Consider the following 8,607-nt stretch of genomic DNA (forward strand, 5'->3'; position numbering starts at 1 on the left):
AGCTGTAGAGGGTGCAGCTCACTGGCCCATGTGGGAATCAAACCGGCCACCTCGGCGTTAGGAGCATGGTGCTCCAACCACCTTAGCCACCGGGCGGGCCCATCACTTTATTTATTTTGACATTCAATATTATTTTATATTAATTTAGGGTGTAGAGCATAGTGCTTACACATTTATATAATTTATCTCCCTGACTAGTCTAGTACCGACCTGGCACTATGCATAATTACCACCTTGTCTATATTCTCTATGCTGTACTGTAACTACAAATTCACACTTTTTTTTTTTTGTATCCAAAATGTGTTTATTGGGATGGTTCCTCACTCATCTTGACTCAGGGTCCTTTTAGTGCTGCTTCCTTCTGAAGGCGCTTCCTTCTGTAAGCCTTGCTTTTCCTCCTATAGGCTGACAGAAGACCATGGAGCAGCCAACACACAAAACTACTGTTTGTGCATGGCTAAAGACGGTGGTGATATTCTAGCGTCCTTGGCATTTCACATCCATTAAGTAGAAATTGGGGCTCTGCACCAGGTGCTTCTTCTTGTGAGTTTCCTCTTCTCCTCTTCTGGAGGGGGATGAAGGAGATCCTTAGCGAGAGGCATGTTCTTGTGGGGAGGTCATCACCGCAGGAAAGGCCCAATTTACACTTCTTAATCCCTTCACCTTTTTCACCCTGTCCCCCAAACCCCCTCCTATCTATCACCCTGATAAATCTAGTACTCAACAGACACCATACATAGCTATACAATACTATTGACTATACAATACTAGTGCTATACCCTACATCCCCATGAGTATTTTGTAACAATTTCTACTTCTTAATCCCCTCCCATTTTTCACTCACCCCCAGCCCTCTCCCACCTAGCAGCCATCAAAATGTTCTCTGTATCTATGTGTTTGTTTCTGTTTTGTTTGTTTGTTTTATTCTTTAGAGTGATAAGCGAAATCACATTGCATGTGTCTTTCTCTGTCTGACACTCTACATGCAGCACAATGCCCTCCAGGTCCATTCATGCTGCCACAGATGGCAAGAACCCTCTCCTATCCATGGCTGAGCAATATTCCATTGTATTTATGTACCACTACTTTTTATCCTTCATCCATCAATAGAAACCCGGCTGCCTCCACATCTTGGCCATTATAAACAATGCTGCAATGAACATATGGATGCATTTATCCCCTCAAAGTAGCATTTTGGGTTTCTTTGGATAAATACTCAGAAGTGGGATTTACTGGGTCCTTATTTGTCTCTTGTTATAGCCTTTGTTTTAAAGTCTGTTTTGTCTGGTATAAGTATTGCTACCTCAGAATTTTTTCTTTGTTTTCATTTTCATGAAATCTCTTTTCCCCATCCCTTTATTTTCAGCTTGTGTATGTCTTTCAATCTGAAGCGAGTCTCTTGTAGGCAGCATATGTAAAGGTCTTGTTTTCTTATTCATTCAGCCACCCTATCCTTTGATTGGAGCAGTTAATCTATTTACATTTAAAGTAATTGTTGACAGATGTGTAGTTATTGCCATTTTATTATACATATTTTTAATCTTCTTTTTCTTTTTTGTCTTAAAGCAGTCCCTCTAACATTCCTTGTAATCCTGGTTTGGTGGTGATGAACTCCTTTTGCTTTTACTTGTCTGGGAAGCTTTTTATCTTTCAATTCTAAATGACAGCTTTGCTGGGTAGAGTAATCTTGGTTCTAAGTCATTGCTTTTCATCACTTTGAATATTTCCTGCCAATCCCTTCGGGCCCGCAAAGTTTCTGTTAAAGAAATCAACCAACAGTCTTATGAACGCTCCATTGTAGGTAACTAACTGCTTTTTTCTTTCTGCTTTTAAGATACTTTGTTTGTCTTTAACCATTGTCATTTTAATTGTGATGTGTCTTGGCACTCTCTGAGATTCCTGAGCTTGAATATCCATTTCCTTCACCAGGTTAGGGAAGTTTTCCATCATTATTTCTTCAAATAGGTTTCCTTTTTTTAATTAAAGTTTACTGGGGTGACAATTGTTAGTAAAGTTACATAGATTTCAGGTGTACAATTCTGTATTACATCATCTATAAATCACATTGTGTGTTCACCATCCAGAGTCAGTTCTCCTTCCATCACCATATATTTGATTCCCTTTACCCTCGTCTACCCTTCCCCCCTTTCCCTCTGGTAACCACTGAACTGTTGTCTTTGTCTATGTGTTTTCATTTCTCATTTGTTTGTCTTGTTCTTTTGTTGTTTTTGGTTTATATACACCACATATCAGTGAAGTGGTTCTCTGCTTTTTCTGTCTGACTTATTTCACTTAGCATTATAATCTCAAGATCCATCCATGTTATCACAAATGGTCCTATTTCATCTTTTCTTACCACCGAATAGTATTCCATTGTGTATATATACAACAATATCTTTATCCATTCATCTATCTAAGGACATTTTGGTTGTTTCCATGTCTTGGCCACCATAAATAAAGCTGCAATGAACATTGGAGCACACGTGTCTTTATGGATAAATGTTTTCAGATTTTTGGGGTAGATACCCAGGAGAGGGATTACTGGGTCATATGAAATTCTATTCTTAATTTTTTGAGGAACCTCCACATGATCTTCCATAGCTGCTGCACCAGTCTGCATTTCCACCAACAGTGTATGGAGGGTTCCTTTTTCTCCACAGCCTCTTCAACACTTGTTACTATTTATCATGTTGATGATAGCCATTCTGACTGGGGTGAGGTGATATCTCATTGTGGTTTTTATTTGCATTTCTCTGATGATTAGTGATGTTGAGCATTTTTTCATATGTCTATTTGCCATTTGTATGTCCTCTTTGGAGAAATGTCTCTTCAGGTCCTCTGCCCATTTTTAAATTGGGTTGTTTTTTGTTGTTGGTATTGAGTTGCATGAGTTCCTTGTATATTTTGGATATTAGCCTCTTATCGGGGGTACATTTGCAAAAATCTTCTCCCATTCACTTGGTTGCCTCTTTATTTTGTCTATGGTTTCTTTTGCTGTGCAGAAGCTTTTAAGTTTGACATAGTCCCATTCATTTATTTTACCTTTTACTTCCCTTGCCTTTGGAGTCAAATTCATAAAATGTTCTTTGACCCCAAGGTGCATAAGTTTAGTACCTATGTTTTCTTCTATGCAGTTTATTGTGTCAGGTCTTATGCTTAATTCTTTGATCCATTTTGAATTAATTTTGGTACATGGTGACAGATAGCAGTCCAGTTTCATTCTTTTGCATGTGGCTTTCCAATTCTCCCAACACCATTTATTGAAGAGGCTGTCTTTTCTCCATTGTATGTTGTTTGCTTCTTTGTCAAAAATTATCTGTCCATATTTGTGGGGGTTTATTTCTGGGTTCTCAATTCTATTCCATTGGTCTACGTATCTGTTTTTCTGTCAGCACCCTGCTGTTTTGATTATTGTTGCCCTGTAGTACAAGCTAAAGTCAGGGAGTGTGATACCTCCAGCATTGTTCTTTTTTCTTAAGATTGCTTTGGCTATTCAGGGTTTTTTTGTGGTTCCAAACAAATCTGATGATTTTTTGTTCTATTTCTTTAAAACATGCCATTGGGATTTTGATGGGGATTGCATTAAATCCGTATATTGCTTTGGGTACTATGGCCATTTTAACTCTGTTGATTCTTCCAATCCATAAGCATGGAATGTCTTTCCATTTCTTTGTGTCTTCTTCAATTTCTTTTAAAAATGTCTTACAGTTTTCAGCATATAGGTCTTTCACATCCTTCGTTAAGTTTATTCCTACGTATTTTATTCTTTTTGCTGCAATTGCAAAAGGAATTGTCCTCTTTTTATTTCTTTTTCTGAGACTTCATTGTTAGTATACAGGAATGCAACAGACTTTTGTACGTTGATTTTGTAGCCGGCCACATTACTGTATTCGTTGATTGTTTCTAATAGCTTTTTGGTGGAGTCTTTAGGGTTTTCTATATATAGCATCATGTCATCTGCAAAGAGTGATAATTTAACTTCTTCATTCCCAATTTGGATGCCTTTTATTTCTTTCTCTTGCCTGATTGCTCTGACGAGGACTTCCAACACTATGTTGAAAAGCAGAGGTGATACAGGACAGCCCTGTCGTGCTCTTGAACATAGAGCAAAGGGCTTCAGTTTTTCACCATTAATTATGAGATTAGCTGAGGGTTTGTCATATATGGCCTTTGTATGTTAAGGTATTTTCCTTCTGTACCTATTTTATTAATTGTTTTAATCATAAATGGATGTTGTATCTTGTCAAATGCTTTTTCTGCATCAATTGATATAATCATGTGATTTTTTTCCTTTATTTTGTTTATGTGATGTATCACATTGATGGATTTGTGTATGTTGAACCATCCTTGTGCCCCTGGGATGAACTCCACTTGGTCATGATGAATAATCTTTTTAATGCATTGTTGCATTCGATTTGCTAGAATTTTGTTTAGGATTTTTGCATCTGTATTCATCAGATATTGGCCTGTAGTTCTCTTTTTTTGTGTTGTCCTTGCCAGGTTTTGGTATCAGGGTAATGTTGGTCTCATAAAATGAGTTAGGGAGTACTGTCTCTTCTTCAATTTTTTGGAAGAGTTTGAGCAGGATTGGTATTGGATCCTCTTTGAAGGTTTGGTAGAATTCACTAGTGAAGCCATCTGGTCCCAGACTTTTGCTTTTGGGAAGGTTTTGGATGACTGATTCAATTACTTTACTGGTGATCGGTCTGTTTAGATTTTCCAGTTCTTCATGGTTCAGCCTAGGCAGCCTATATGTTTCTAAGAACTTGTCCATTTCTTCTAGGTTATTGAATTTTGTGGCATATAGTCCATCATAGTATTCTTGGATGATCCTTTGTATTTTTGTATTTCTGTGGCATCCATGATAACTTCCCCTTTTTCATTTCTGATTTTGTTTATTAGTGTCTTTTCTCTTTTTTCTTAGTGCATCTAGCCAAGGGTTTGTCAACTTTGTTAATCTTTTCAAAGAACCAGCTCTTTGTCACATTAATTGTTTTCTATTGTCTTTTTGTTCTCTATTTCATTTAGTTCTGCTCTGATTTTTATTATTTCCTTTCTTCTGCTGACCTTGGGTTTCATTTGTTCTTCTTTTTCTAGTTTTTAAGGTGTAACGTGAGGTTATTTATTTGGGATTTTTCTTGTTTCTTGAGATAGGCCTGTAATGATATAAATTTCCCTCTTAAAACTGCTTTTGCTGCATCCCAAAACTTTTGGTAGGATGTATTTTCATTCTCATTTGTTTCTATGTGTCTTTTGATCTCTCCTCTTATTTCTTCTTTGACCCTGTCATTCTTTAGAAGTATGTTGTTTAATCACCACTTATTTGTGGTTTTTCCTGCTTTCTTTTTGCACTTGATATCCAATTTCAAAGTCTTGTGATCAGAGAATATGCTTGGTATGATTTCAACTTTCTTAAGTTTGCTGAGGCTAGTTTTATGTTCGATATATGGTCTATCCTGGAGAATGTTCCATGTACACCAGAAAAAAATGTATAGTCTGATGTTTTAGGATGAAGTGCTCTATAAATATCAATTATGTCCATTTCATCTAATGTGTCGTTTAGGGCTGCTGTTTATTTATTTTCTGTTTGGATGATCTATCCATAGCTGTCAATGATGTATTTAGGTCCCCTAGTATCATTATGTTTTGGTCAATTTCTCCCGTTAGTACTGTTAGTAGTTGCTTGGTATATCTTGGTGCTCCCTGATTCGGGGCATAAATATTGATGACTGTTATGTCTTCTTGTTGTATAGTCCCCTTTACCATTATGAAGTGTCCATCTTTGTCTTCTGTTACCTCTTTTATCCTGAAGTTGTTTCATCTGATATCAGTATAGGTACACCTGTTTTTCTCTGGATACCATTTGCTTGGAGTGTCAATTTCTACCCTTTCACTTGAGTCTATGTTTCTCTTGTAGCTGAGATGTGTCTTTGTTTTTTTTTTAAATTTATTGGGGTGACAATTGTTACTAAAATTACATAGATTTCAGGTGTACAATTCTGTATTACATCATCTATAAATCCCATTGTGTGTTCACCACCCAGAGTCAGTTCTCCTTCCATCACCATATATTTGATACCCCTTACCCTCATCCACTACCCCCCACTCCCCTTACCCTCTGGTAACCACTAAACTATTGTCTGTGTCTACGAGTTTTTGTTTCTCATTTGTCTTGTTCTTTTGTTGTTTTTGGTTTATATACCACATATCAGTGAAGCCATATGGTTCTCTGCTTTATCTGTCTGAGTTATTGTAGACAGCATATGGTTGGGTTCAGTTTTTTTATCTTACCTGCTACTTCGTGCCTTCCTTTTTTTAAAAAAAAAAAGATTTTATTAGGGAAGGGGAACAGGACTTTATTGGGGAACAGTGTGTGCTTCCAGGACTTTATTCCAAGTCAAGTTGTTGTCCTTTCAGTCTTAGCTGTGGAGGGCGGAGCTCAGCTCTAGGTCCAGTTGCCATTACTAGTTGCAGGGGGCGCTGCCCACCATCCCTTGCGGGAGTTGAACTGGCAACCTTGTGTTGAGAGGACGCACTCCAACCAACTGAGCCATCTGGGTGCTCAGTGGCAGCTCAGCTCAAGGTGCCGTGTTCAATCTTAGTTGCAGGGGGCGCTGCCCACCATCCCTTGCGGGACTCGAGGAATTGAACTGACAACTTTGCAGTTGAGAGCCCACTGGCCCATGAGGGAATTGAACCAGCAGGCTTCGGAGTTAGAGCATGGAGCTCTAACCACCTGAGCCACTGGGCCGGCCCTGTGCCTTCCTTTTTATTGGTGAGTTCAGTCCATTTACATTAGGGTGATTATTGATATGTGAGGATCTCCTATCTTTCTATCTTTACTTTTCTGGTAAGACTGTGTCTCCATTGTTTCTTTGCCTTTTTGTTGTTGTCTATTATTTCTCTGTGGTGGTATTCTATAATTTCTCCCTCTGTTTCTTCTTTTATTACAGTACATATTTCAGTTCTCGATTTTTATTGAATGGTTACCATTAAGTTTATGTAAAACAAAGTTTCATATATAGAGTATTCCATTTTCTTCAGCACGCTTACTTTCTCCATTACCATATTCCAGTTCAGGCCTTTACTCTCCCCATTTTTATGTTTTGGTTGCCACAAATTGTTCCTGTTGATGCTGGTTGAATAGCCTCCTTTAGTATTTTTTGTAGTGCAGATTGTGTGTTAGAAAATTCCCTCAGCTTCTCTATGTCTGGAAAGGTCTTTATTCCTCCTTTATGTCTAAAGGATACCTTTGTTGGGTGTATTGTTCTTGGCACATAATTTCTCTCTTTCAATACTTTGAATATTTGAATATTCTAGAGTTTCTGCTGAAAATTCTGATGATAATCTAATGGGCTTTCCTTTGTAGAACAATCAGGCAAGATGTAAGCCAAAAACAAGGAGAAAAAGTTAGAAGAATGTGGAGAAGATTGGTGATAGATGCCAGGGTTCCTGTGTTGTTTCACGCAGGTTGTGAAAGAATTCAAAAGGCATAGGGGGTAGAAGTCAGAAAATTTGTTTAAGAAGAGAAACACCCGCAGAGAAGTTGCCAGGGGTACAGTCTAGAGTAGAGAGCTGCAGTGGGTTTCTGTTTAGCTGGGGTTTTTTATTTTTCTATGCAGGATGTAGGGTGCTTGTCAGCTTGCAGGGGATTGCCATTACAGTTGGCTTCTTCTGGGAACCATTCTATTCCCACTGCTAGCCAGGGGGTTCAGAGCCGAGGTTAATTTTTAAGCTCATTCCTGTTAACTCACAAGCTTGTTCCTGTTAACTCTTTCTATTCCCACTGCTAGCCAGGGGACTCAGAGCCGAGGTTAATTTTTAAGCTCATTCCTGTTAACTCACAAGCTTGTTCCTGTTAACTCTTTACCTGTCTCATCATTCCCCCATCTCTGATCAGCAATGGAAAAAAATCTTTGGGGACTGGGATGAGGGTCTGTCTTCTGTCGCTACTTCAGAGCTTGGTAGGGATTACTGGTTGGTGTTGGCAGAGTGAGTGGGCCTCAGAAAATCCAGGCAGTTTCCTCTAGGGACTGGACTGAGCTGGGGGTTCCAGACTGGGAGTTGGAGCTTTGATCTAGAGGGCTGAGTATAGTTTCAGGGCCACTTGTGAAGTTGGGCTGGAAGCCATGTATGAGAACTGTCCATAATTTAATGGACTCAATTCTGGAATAGACAAATTTAACCAGAAGGTTAAAGAGGCTTGGTCCAAATAGAAGTAACTCAAGAATAATAAGGAGAGGAACCAGTAAAGGTGAGAGAAGGGACCATATCTAGGATCCCCAGGAATGAAAAGGGGATCTCAGGTGGGGTGCAAGTAGAGGAAAACAAGGACTCTTAAGAGAAAGGTAATAAAGAGCAGCTCCAGGAGTTTGGGGTTAGTTATTAGTACTTAACAGTGTTGGAAGATTGACTTGGTTTAAAGAGGAGCTTAAGATCTCCAATTGGTTCACAGAAACAGGTGCAACAGTCTTCCTTTCTGGGGGAGTCCTGTGGAGACCTAAACGAAACAGGTTTCATTGGAGGGGAGGAGACCCAGCTACTGACTCTTTGCAGCCTGACAGCAGTTGGGATGCTTGGGAGAACTGTATAAGGTCCCTACTATTT

The 8,607-nt window shown here is 38.8% G+C and overlaps 1 pseudogene; it reads right to left on the reverse strand.

Moving 5' to 3' along the window:
- Positions 1–345: 345 nt before the first annotated feature.
- Positions 346–602, reverse strand: LOC109434551 (small ribosomal subunit protein eS27; annotated as a pseudogene).
- Positions 603–8,607: the final 8,005 nt, after the last annotated feature.

Source organism: Rhinolophus sinicus, linkage group LG11 (assembly GCF_036562045.2).
Source record: "Rhinolophus sinicus isolate RSC01 linkage group LG11, ASM3656204v1, whole genome shotgun sequence".
Classification (NCBI taxonomy): domain Eukaryota; kingdom Metazoa; phylum Chordata; class Mammalia; order Chiroptera; family Rhinolophidae; genus Rhinolophus; species Rhinolophus sinicus.